The sequence below is a fragment of the Squalius cephalus genome, assembly GCF_949319135.1.
Source record: "Squalius cephalus genome assembly, chromosome: 11".
NCBI classification, from domain to species: domain Eukaryota; kingdom Metazoa; phylum Chordata; class Actinopteri; order Cypriniformes; family Leuciscidae; genus Squalius; species Squalius cephalus.
In genome coordinates, this window is record NC_137132.1 from 34,480,310 (window position 1) to 34,492,578 (window position 12,269).

A 12,269-nucleotide genomic window follows, 5' to 3' on the forward strand; every position below is an offset into this window, starting at 1 on the left:
TTCCGTAACAATCCGTTCATGTGTTCTTAAAATACAGCATTTTAGCACAAAATTCAAAATGGCCGACAGCCAAAATGGCCGATATGGTAATATTGGATATCAGTGGACTCGGCATGTTACCCTGAATCTAACGAGACCAATTTTATGATTTTTGGACAAACTGTTCAGAAGTTATAAGCAAAAATAGCCATTTTTCATATCTCCGGACCAGTAGGTGGCGCTGCGCCGAAACACAGCATGTAGCCTCAGGTCATGCTTGTGATGACATGTACCAACTTTGGTCTGAATCTGATAAAGCGTTGCGGAGATACGGCTTTACATCTGTTTTCGCAAGCGCTACGTAAAATTTATTCGTGGGTTTATCGAAAACTGTTAAGCGAATCAACTTGAATTCCATAACTTTTTGTCAGCATGGTCTGTAGATGATCTGGTTTAATTTTCGTGCAAATCGGACAAACCGTCTAGGACGAGTTCGAAAAAGTAGCTTTTTAGATAAATTCAAAATGGCGGCCATATTGTTATGACGGAAATGACGTCATAGGGTGCAATCGAATTGGCATGAGCTCAGGAATCAGAGAGAAAAAGAATTTTGTTGATTGGCCTTACGGTTCAAAAGTTATTAGCAAAATAAAAGTGAAACTTTGGACAGGTGGTGGCGCTAGAGGGAATGACTTAGACACACCAAAATTGGTGTATTTAATGTTGGGACTGTCCTCTATCAGAATGTCAAACCAAAACAACTTTCCCGCATTCGGTTCTATGGGCTGCCATAGACTCCCAGTTGGAAGAAGGAAGAATAATAATAAATATAGCTGCAAGCAGCAATTACCGGGGCCAAGCAGAATAAGACGACAAGACATGCCAACATTGCTGAAAGTGTCAGATCAACTGCAACAATTAGCAATTAAAGACATTTAAAGAAGATTTTAGGCGAAATGCCTGAAAAATCATATAAACAGTAATTAAAAATATGATTTAATGGATTATCACTTTCGACCAATAGGTGGCGCAGTTACAAAACTGATGTGATGTGGTCAGAGTGAAGTGACAATGACACATACAAAGTTTGGTGTCAATATGTCAAGGCATTGCAGAGATAAAGCCTGAATAATGCTTTTAGCATCATGCCTCAACTTTGCTGCTGCGCTATACGAAAACGGTTTCGTCAATCGACACGAAATCCATAACTTTCAGTCGGCACAGTCTGGAGATGATATGATTCGATTTTGGTGAAAATCGGACAATCGGTGTAGGAGGAGTTCGAAAAAGTAGGTTTTGAATGAAAATAGCATTTTATTTCACAAAACTCTATTGAAGTCAATGGGAATTTCATGTTTTGTTCTATTATAGCGCCACCAAGAGGCTCAGTCCCACAATTTTTTTTACGTGTCCTCAGAGTGAGCCCATACATATGTGTGTCAGTTTTGGTGAAAATATCTCAATTCGCTTCAGAGTTATAGGCATTTATATGAAAAAACACGTAAAAAATGACTGACACATGACTTTGTTTGGAATTTACTACCCCTAAACATCAATATTTTCGCATTTGGGCATTGGCGTATAGCTATCGACCTATGTTTCCAAACTTCTGACGGTGGTTTCGTCTCGATCGGACTAGCGGTTTCGAAGATATAGCCAAATGTTTTTTAAGCGCTAAATCACAACGCTACACAAACCGTAAGGCGAAACCTAGCATGTTTGGTATCATAGGACTCGGCAATGATTCAGGAGTCTAAAAAGATGAGTTTCGTGAAAATAAGTTGACCACACCCAAAGTTATAAGCATTTGAAAAAAAAAATTCACCACTAGGTGGCGCTGTTTCGAAACTTCTCACGCTCCTTCAGGACATCGGGCTGATGACCCATACCAAGTTCCGTAACAATCCGTTCATGTGTTCTTAAAATACAGCATTTTAGCACAAAATTCAAAATGGCCGACAGCCAAAATGGCCGATATGGTAATATTGGATATCAGTGGACTCGGCATGTTACCCTGAATCTAACGAGACCAATTTTATGATTTTTGGACAAACTGTTCAGAAGTTATAAGCAAAAATAGCCATTTTTCATATCTCCGGACCAGTAGGTGGCGCTGCGCCGAAACACAGCATGTAGCCTCAGGTCATGCTTGTGATGACATGTACCAACTTTGGTCTGAATCTGATAAAGCGTTGCGGAGATACGGCTTTACATCTGTTTTCGCAAGCGCTACGTAAAATTTATTCGTGGGTTTATCGAAAACTGTTAAGCGAATCAACTTGAATTCCATAACTTTTTGTCAGCATGGTCTGTAGATGATCTGGTTTAATTTTCGTGCAAATCGGACAAACCGTCTAGGACGAGTTCGAAAAAGTAGCTTTTTAGATAAATTCAAAATGGCGGCCATATTGTTATGACGGAAATGACGTCATAGGGTGCAATCGAATTGGCATGAGCTCAGGAATCAGAGAGAAAAAGAATTTTGTTGATTGGCCTTACGGTTCAAAAGTTATTAGCAAAATAAAAGTGAAAATTTGGACAGGTGGTGGCGCTAGAGGGAATGACTTAGACACACCAAAATTGGTGTATTTAATGTTGGGACTGTCCTCTATCAGAATGTCAAACCAAAACAACTTTCCCGCATTCGGTTCTATGGGCTGCCATAGACTCCCAGTTGGAAGAAGGAAGAATAATAATAATAAGAACGGGAACAGATACAATAGGTGCCTCCGCACCTTCGGTGCTTGGCCCCTAATAAGAACGGGAACAGATACAATAGGTGCCTCCGCACCTTCGGTGCTTGGCCCCTAATAAGAACGGGAACAGATACAATAGGTGCCTACGCACCTTCGGTGCTTGGCCCCTAAATATGATTTGATGGATTATCACTTTCGACCAATAGGTGGCGCAGTTACAAAACTGATGTGATGTGGTCAGAGTGAAGTTACAATGACACATACAAAGTTTGGTGTCAATATGTCAAGGCATTGCAGAGATAAAGCCTTAAAGGGGGGGTACAATGGTGTTTCATGTATTCAGAGTTGTTTACAGTGTTAAAGAGATGGATTCTCATGCTAAACATGGGCAAAGTTTGAAAAAAATATTTTGGACGAATAACGGAGAATTTCTATGCTGAAAATCTTACTTCCGGGTTGGTACAAGTTTCGGCTGGTTTTTTTTAGATCGTGGATCTAATGACGTAGATAAGAGTGCAACTCCTTATATGAGCATTTCTCCCGGAAAAGCTCGCCCGCGAGCACGTCGACTAGAGGAGAGCGAGACCGCGCACATCAACAGGAAATCATCGCCAGCGCTGCATAGGATTTGTTCAAGAATGTCTCCAAAAAAGTGTGTATTTGGATGTGAGGGAAAGCTTACCGTGTTCAGTTTTCCAAAGAACCCAGTGTTACAGGAACAGTGGATGCAGTTTGTTTTTCCGGGGCAGCAACGGAGTGTAGGAAGTGCGGTTATGTGTTGTGGTCGTTTCAGTGACGAATGTTTTATTAACAAGGCTCAGGTCGACGCTGGATTTGCAAATCGTTTGCTATTAAAACGTGGAGCGGTCCCAGTGATAAAAGACCCCATTCATGTAAGTACAACTGGATCAGATTTCTGTCTTTTGCTGGAAAGCTACCGCTTGACTCTATAGCTCCGCCTCCAGGACCTCGGCTTTTTCCGGAGAGAATCGGAAAGCTGTATTTTTCTTTTCTAAATATAATAAAACTAAACACTTTTTTGAGATATTAAGGATGCACTACTACTCTATAGGTACTCAAGATTAACATGAGATTAGGTGAAACTGTGCATGTTATGTACCCTTTAATTAGTGCTATTAGCATCATGCCTCAACTTTGCTGCTGCGCTATACGAAAACGGTTTAGTCTATCGACACGAAATCCATAACTTTTAGTCGGCACGGTCTGGAGATGATACGATTCGATTTTGGTGAAAATCGGACAAACGGTCTAGGAGGAGTTCGAAAAAGTAGGTTTTGAATGAAAATCAAGATGGCGGACAAGAAGTTTGACCAAATAAGGAAAATTTGGTATCTATGTTCTCGGCTTGACCCAAGGAATCTATTAAGACCAGTGGCATTTACATATGCCGATGTATTCAAAAGTTATTAGCAGTTTTGGAGATGTTGTTATAACTTTTGACCACTAGGTGGCGCTGTCTCTAAATATTTTGGGTACCTTCAGGGGATGGTGCTGATGGCACATTCTGAGTTTCGTAATATTACACCAATGCATTTGTTAAGTATAGCATTTTATTTCACAAAACTGCATTGAAGTCAATGGGAATTTCATGTTTTGTTCTATTATAGCGCCACCAAGAGGCTCAGTCCAACCATTTTTTGTATGTGTCCTCAGAGTGAGCCCATACATATATGTGTCGATTTTGGTGCAAAAATCTCAATTTGCTTCGGAGTTATAGACATTTATATGAAAAAACACGTAAAAAATGACTGACACATGACTTTGATTGAATATTACTACCCCTAAACATCAATATTTTCGCATTTGGGCATTAGCATATAGCTATCGACCTATGTTTCCAAACTTCTGACGGTGGTTTCGTCTCGATCGGACAAACGGTTTCGAAGATATAGCCTAATGTTTTTTAAGCGCTAAATCACAACGCTACACAAACCGTAAGGCAAAACCTAGCATGTTTGGTATCGTTGGACTCGGCAATGATTCAGGAGTCTAATGAGATGAGTTTCGTGAAAATAAGTCGACCACACCCAAAGTTATAAGCATTTGAAAAAAAAAATTCACCACTAGGTGGCGCTGTTTCGAAACTTCTCACACTTCTTCAGGACATTGTGCTGATGACCCATACCAAGATTCGTAACAATCCGTTCATGCGTTGTTAAAATACAGCATTTTAGCACAAAATTCAAAATGGCCGACAGTCAAAATGGCCGATATGGCAAAATTGGATATCAGTCGACTTGGCATGTCGCCCTGAATCTAACAAGACCAATTTTATGATTTTTGGACAAACTGTTCAGAAGTTATAAGCAAAAATAGCCATTTTTCATATCTCCGGACCAGTAGGTGGCGCTGCGCCGAAACGCAGCATGTTGCCGCAGGTCATGCTTGTGATGACTTGTACCAAGTTTGGTCTGAATACGATAAAGCGCTGCGGAGATACAGCCTTACGACTGTTTTTGCAGCCGCTACGTAAAATTTGTTCGAGCGTTTATCGAAAACGGTTTGACGAATCAATTTGAATTCCATAACTTTTTGTCAGCACTGCCTGAAGATGATCTGGTTCAATTTTCGTGCAAATCGGACAAACCGTCTAGGACGAGTTCGAAAAAGTAGCTTTTTCGGAAAATTCAAAATGGCGGCCATGTTTATATGCCGGAAAATGACGACATAGGGTGTAATCGAATCGGCATGAGCTCAGGAATCAGAGGAAAAAAGATTTTTGCTGTTTGGCCTTACGGTTCAAAAATTATTAACAAAATAAAAGTGAAACTTTGGACAGGTGGTGGCGCTAGAGGGAATGACTTAGAAACACCAAAATTGGTGTATTTAATGTCGGGACTGTCCTCTATCAGAATGTCAAACCAAAACAACTTTCCCGCAATCGGTTCTATGGGCTGCCATAGACTCCCATGGCGGAAGAATAATAATAAGAAGAAATGGAACAGATACAATAGGTGCCTCCGCACCTTCGGTGCTTGGCCCCTAATAATAAAAATTGAAATATGAATGTAGTCCTATATATATTTATGTTATATCATAATATGCGCGACCACGTTGACTTTCTTTGATGACGTTTGCAAATGAGCGGTTATTGTCAGTGAAGTCCACTTCAACTGATATACTGTGCTCACGGAGCAGAGGAGCAGTGAACACTGCGTATGGACCCTGTCGAATGGAACGCACATTAGATGTGTAAAAACAAGTGGAAAGCGCGAGCGCGCCGCTGTCTCCTTTCCACAACGCTTGTTCTCCTGTGGCGTCTGTCGTTGCTATGCAATCGTGAACTGCGCTCTCCATGATGACAAGAGCTGTGTCTGAAATCGCTCCCTATCCACTATATAGTGCCCTATTTAGGGTGTTGGCCATTTTGTAGTGGTGTCCGAATTCTGAGTGAACGACATCATTCCCTACATTCTTCACTACTTTTACCCACAATCCTCTCTGAATTCGAGTGTACATACGATGTACACTTGCTGAGACACTATTTCCCACAATCCAACACAATCCAAGACGATAAGGCGATAGAGCGCGAATGAAAAATAAACAAAAGTCACCATGGCAACGGTGCACGCGAGTTAGAAAACAATCATTTATAAGACCAGACGCCTGGTTATTTATTTATATATACCATTATATCTATATTTGAATAAACAAATGTGTTGTGTAGTGTTTTGTTCTCTTTTATTTTCACATATAAATGTAAAAAGTAAATAAATATGACAAGCAAGTGTTTTTATTATCTTTTTTTAAATCAAATAACGCAATAAACGTGAAAAATACATACATACAATTGTTGCATACAATTCATACAGCCAAAAAAAGGAAATATTAAAGATGGGTAGGTAATGTTTATGACAAATTGTCCGAGCTCTTTGGCGTGATAATTATGTCAGCGTCTGAATTCTTTGCTGATGTAGTGCACTCAACTGCCATTCACTATGTAGGGATTAGTGAACGAGTGAGCGGTTTCAGACACAGCTAAGGAAGTATCAGCAAAAGATTAATAGATTTCTAGCCCTTGCATTAGCTTTACTACTAGATATATTTATGGAGATGGAAAATAATAAGGCGCCCTGCACAGCTATGATCAGCTGTTGGGCCGAGCATTCAATGTTGTTACGCTGCAAGCTGATGGTTCGTTGCTGCCGCGCTCTATCACTCGCACACCATAAAGAGCAAATTGTTTTTTAATGTTTTAATATCGTGATTAAAATGACATAATTTGGAAGCGGATAATTTCTTCACAAACAGCTCATTATGACTCAATGTTAGAATGCTGCACCTACACTCAATAGTGTGAATAAGATCAGCGCAACGCAGGCCACTGCATTGACAGGGTTAAACATATGATCTGTCTACGGCCAGGGCTCAGCGGAAGACAGAAAATGCCGGTCCAGCGCTGATTGAGGAATTAAATTCGAAAATAAAAGACAGTTTGACATCTTTTTTCTCGCATTCTCGCATTTTTTCTCGCATCTCGCATCTATCCACTACCTGCTAACGTTAGTGCACTGCACCCGAGCAAGCACACTTTGCAGTTCCTCCGGAAATGCATTTTTCTAGTTATTATTATTATTCCCGGGAGAAAATTTTTGGCCAGCTCCTGCGCCTAGGCCCTTTGAGACAGAGACACCGTTCCAACTTTAAAACGTTCGGTCAGTACCGGTGTAAGTTGCTCGCGAAGATGACATCACGAGTCCATGTCGTTTGTCCGCCATAGTGGATTGAACAGAAAGCGAAACTAAAGTTTCACAGGTCACAAATTTGGTCCGAACTTCACGAAACTAGACGTACATGATCCTTGGACCAAGCCTCACAAAAGTTACTAGAAGGATTTTTGATTTTCGGAAGCGTTTGCCCGTCACAGCCAAACAAAATCAGCGGCGTAGTCGCCAAAACAGGAAGTAGTTCATATTTCAGGAACGCTGTCACGTATCGAAACCAAACTTTGTACATTAACTCGAGACTCCAATGTGAGGATGTACAAGATAAAAAAAAACAAAAAAACAAAACAAATTTTACATTATTTGGCAACCCCCCCCCCCCCCCCCCCCAGCTATTTGGCCAGCTCCTGCGCCTAGGCCCTTTGAGACAGAGACACCGTTCCAACTTTAAAACGTACGGTCAGTACCACTGTAAGTTGCTCGCGAAGATGACATCACGAGTCCATGTCGTTTGTCCGCAATATTGGATTGAACAGAAAGCTAAACTTAAGTTTCACAGGTCACAAATTTGGTCCGAACTTCACGAAACTGGACGTACATGATCCTTGGACCAAGCCTCACAAAAGTTACTAGAAGGATTTTTGATTTTCGGAAGCGTTTGCCCGTCACAGCCAAACGAAATCGGCGGCGTAGTCGCCAAACAGGAAGTCGTCCATATCTCAGGAACTCTGTCACGTATCGAAACCAAACTTTATACATGAACTCGGGACTCCAATGTGAGGAAGCACAAGATCTGAATTTTTAAAAAAAATGTTTTATTTCAGGCTAATAGACAAACCCATTTACCTATGTCTATGCAAGAGTTCACCTCACACTTTTAATGTTAATGCATTTAGACAGTAGGTGGCACTGTTGTATTACATTTCACAGAGCTGCCAAGTCAGTTTATATACTGCATTCGTTTTTACTAGGTTTGTCTTAATAAATGCAGGCATGAATTTCGTTTTTTGCATTGGTCTAATTTAATCATCTGTATTTATTAATATATACAGATTTGTATGCATGAATTGTGCATTTCCAGTTCTCAAAGCAGTTAATAACAACAACAAAAAAAAAAACTTTATACAAAATACATCATGCTCTTCTTCTCTAACCGAACAAACAATTCATTGTCTGTGGCTGTGTTTGTGCGCACAGGAAATATGCTGCGCATAACAATAGAAAACAAGGAGAAACGCGCAGTCACATGCTCAAACAATCAACAGGTGCGTTCCATTTGACCATAAGTGGACTGCCAAGTGGACTTCACAGGGTTTTCCGCCATCTTAAGTTAGATTCTAATCCGAAGGGAGCGAACATGTTCAGTTCGAAGGGCACTGTGCACGGCATAGGGAATAAGGGAACATTGATACATCACTTCACAGGAAGTGGAGAGCCATGATCACCCAACTGTCATTTCGCGCACCACGTCATCACCAGTCAGAACGGTCATAACTAACGATGGAGGAGTTTACGTATGTGTGTAAGTATTCATACATTTCGCCATTGTTATACAAATGACAGTATTTTTAACGGTTATTGTTGTGAATATTACATATACTATTTTTGATGATTATAATTTACCTCAGTGAATGCAGCCAGCTTAGCTAGTTTGTGAAGTAAAGTGATTTTATTTTAGGTAGTTGTAAAATAGTGCAATATAATTGTAAATATATAATATAATAATACAAATTAAAATATGAATGTAGTATATATATTTATGTTATATCATAATCTGCGCGACTCCGTCGTTGACTTTCTTTGATGACATTTGCAGGGCGTTTCAAATGAGCGGTTATTGTCAGTGAAGTCCACTTCAACTGATATACCTTGCTCAGGGAGCAGAGGAGCAGTGAACACTGCATATGGACCCTGTCGAATGGAACGCACATTAGATGTGTAAAAACAAGTGGAAAGCGCGAGCGCGCCGCTGTCTCCTTTCCACAAGCGCTTGTTCTCCTGTGGCGTCTGTCGTTGCTATGCAACCATGAACTGCGCTCTCCATGATGACAAGAGCTGTGTCTGAAATCGCTCCCTATCCACTATATAGTGCACTATTTAGGGTGTCGGCCATTTTGTAGAGGTGTCCGAATTTTGAGTGAACGACATCATTCCCTCCATTCTTCACTACTTTTACCCAATCCTCTCTGAATTCGAGTGTACATACGATGTACACTTGCTGAGACACTATTTCCCACAATCCAACACAATAAGGCGATAGAGCGCGAATGAAAAATAAACAAAAATGTCACCATGGCAACGGTGCACGTGAGTTAGAAAACAATCATTTATAAGACCAGACGCCTGGTTATTTATTTATATATACCGTTATATCTATATTTGAATAAACAAATGTGTTGTGTAGTGTTTTGTTCTCTTTTATTTTCACATATAAATGTAAAAAGTAAATAAATATGACAAGCAAGTGTTTTTATTATCTTTTTTTTTAATCAAATAACGCAATAAACGTGAAAAATACATACATACAATTGTTGCATACAATTCATACAGCCAAAAAAAGGAAATATTAAAGATGGGTAGGTAATGTTTATGACAAATTGTCTGAGCTCTCTGGCGCGTGATAATTATGTCAGCGTCCGAATTCTTTGCTGATGTAGTGCACTCAACTGCCATTCACTATACGGGATTAGTGAACGAGTGAACGAGTGAGCGGTTTCAGACACAGCTAAGGAAGTATCAGCAAAAGATTAATAGATTTCTAGCCCTTGCATTAGCTTTACTACTAGATATATTTATGGAGATGGAAAATAATAAGGCGCCCTGTACAGCTATGATCAGCTGTTGGGCCGAGCATTCAATGTTGTTACGCTGCAAGCTGATGGTTCGTTGCTGCCGCGCTCTATCATGCGCACACCATAAAGAGCAAATTGTTTTTTAATGTTTCAATTTCGTGATTAAAATGACATAATTTGGAAGCGGATAATTTCTTCACAAACAGCTCATTATGACTCAATGTTAGAATGCTGCACCTACACTCGATAGTGTGAATAAGATCAGCGCAACGCAGACCACTGCATTGACAGCGAAAAACATATGATCTGTCTACGGCCAGGGCTCAGCGGAAGACAGAAAATGCCGGTCCAGCGCTGATTGAGGAATTAAATTAAAAAATAAAAGACAGTTTGACATCTTTTTTCTCGCATTCTCGCATGTTTTCTCGCATCTCGCATCTATCCACTACCTGCTAACGTTAGTGCACTGCACCCGAGCAAGCACACTTTGCAGTTCCTCCGGAAATGCATTTTTCTAGTTTTTATTACAGTAGTATAGTGCAACAGCTACAGTACATGTATGTGTTGTAACAGCACAGTGTACTGCACTCAACAGTTACAGTAGAGAGCAGTCTGAAGTACATCTACTGTACCTGTTTTTCTCCCGAAAGGTTCTTATGATCGAGGCGATGATGAAGCGAATCAAGTTTGGCTGTACTCGTTGCCCAGTCTCCCTCATAGTCATACCATGGACAAAGACATGGGCAACTAGAGTGGCACTGCTTGTCTCTTTGGCCTTCCCATTCACTTTCCTCATCCCCTTCCCTCACCTCTTCCTCCACTCCCTACTGCTCTTCCTCCTCCTCCACCTCCTACTTTTCCTTTTCCTTCACCTCTTCCTCCACTCCCATCTACTCTTTCTCCTCCTTCTCCTCCTCTACTCCAGTGTCCTCAACCTCTTCCTTCATGTCTTTCTGGATCCATTGTTCCAAAACCCAATGAACTGACTCTGACTCTATATCTATATTGAAAGTTTTGATTGGTGTGTGATCAATTTTGACTCTTAGTGTTTCCTTGGGTAATTGTGTGCTAACTGAGCTGAAGCTGTGCTGACTTGAGTGAACAATGATGAATGCTAGTGCTTTCTAAATGACATCATGGTGTAGACAATGAGAATTGAAGGGATTTGTGTGTATAGTTTTGCAGTGACAGTTCAACAAATCTGACTAACAAAACAGGAGAATAGTGTTTAAAGTTTAGGGAAATGGGTGTGCTTTTTGATAAATGGTGTTATGGTTTTGAAATTTTAGTTCAAAAGCCTGGTTATAGTGTTTTAAGCAATCAAGAAAAACTGTAATATAAACAGATTTTGTGGCTCAGATAAGGTCCAGTTCTGGTTTATTTCTTTGCTCTTGGCTGACATGTGGCATTGTTAGGGCCTGCTTGTGGCCCAGATCTGGCAAACAGGAATGAGCCACCCAAGGGCCGTCATTCCACGCTGCATGTGCCAGATGTGGGCCGGATCTGGGACGTCACAATGTTGCTATGTGGGACGTGTCCCCAACTAAGCAAGCCAAAAGCCAAAGGCGACGGTGACAAGAAACCAAATCTTGAGGGCATGAATCGAGCAGGCTAAGTGGTCGTAAAAAAAATAGTCACACTTGTGCTCACCAGTCAAAAATGACCGACCATAAGAAATTAATGGAAAATCGAAAAAATTCAGAGAATTTTTCTGTGTACAATCTACAAATCAGCCAAGATGCAGAAAAAACGGGCTCAGCAATGAAGGGGTGAAACTCAAGAGTCAAGAGTGCAAAAACATCAGGAGTGCAAAACAGACACACCCCCTCACACACACCCACTCTCTCTCTCTCTCACACACACGCACGCACGCACGCACGCACGCACGCACACACACACACACACACATTCTTGTACATCTATCTTTTATGAGGACATTCATTGACACAATGCAATCTCTAGCTGCTTACCCTAACCTTACCCATCACCACTAAGTGCCTAACCCGAACCCTTACCCTAAGCCTACCCTTAACCTAATTATAACCTTATCCCTAAAACCAAGTCTTGACCCTCAAAAAGGCCTTTAAAGGTGTCTCAGAAAGTGAGGACAGGCCAAA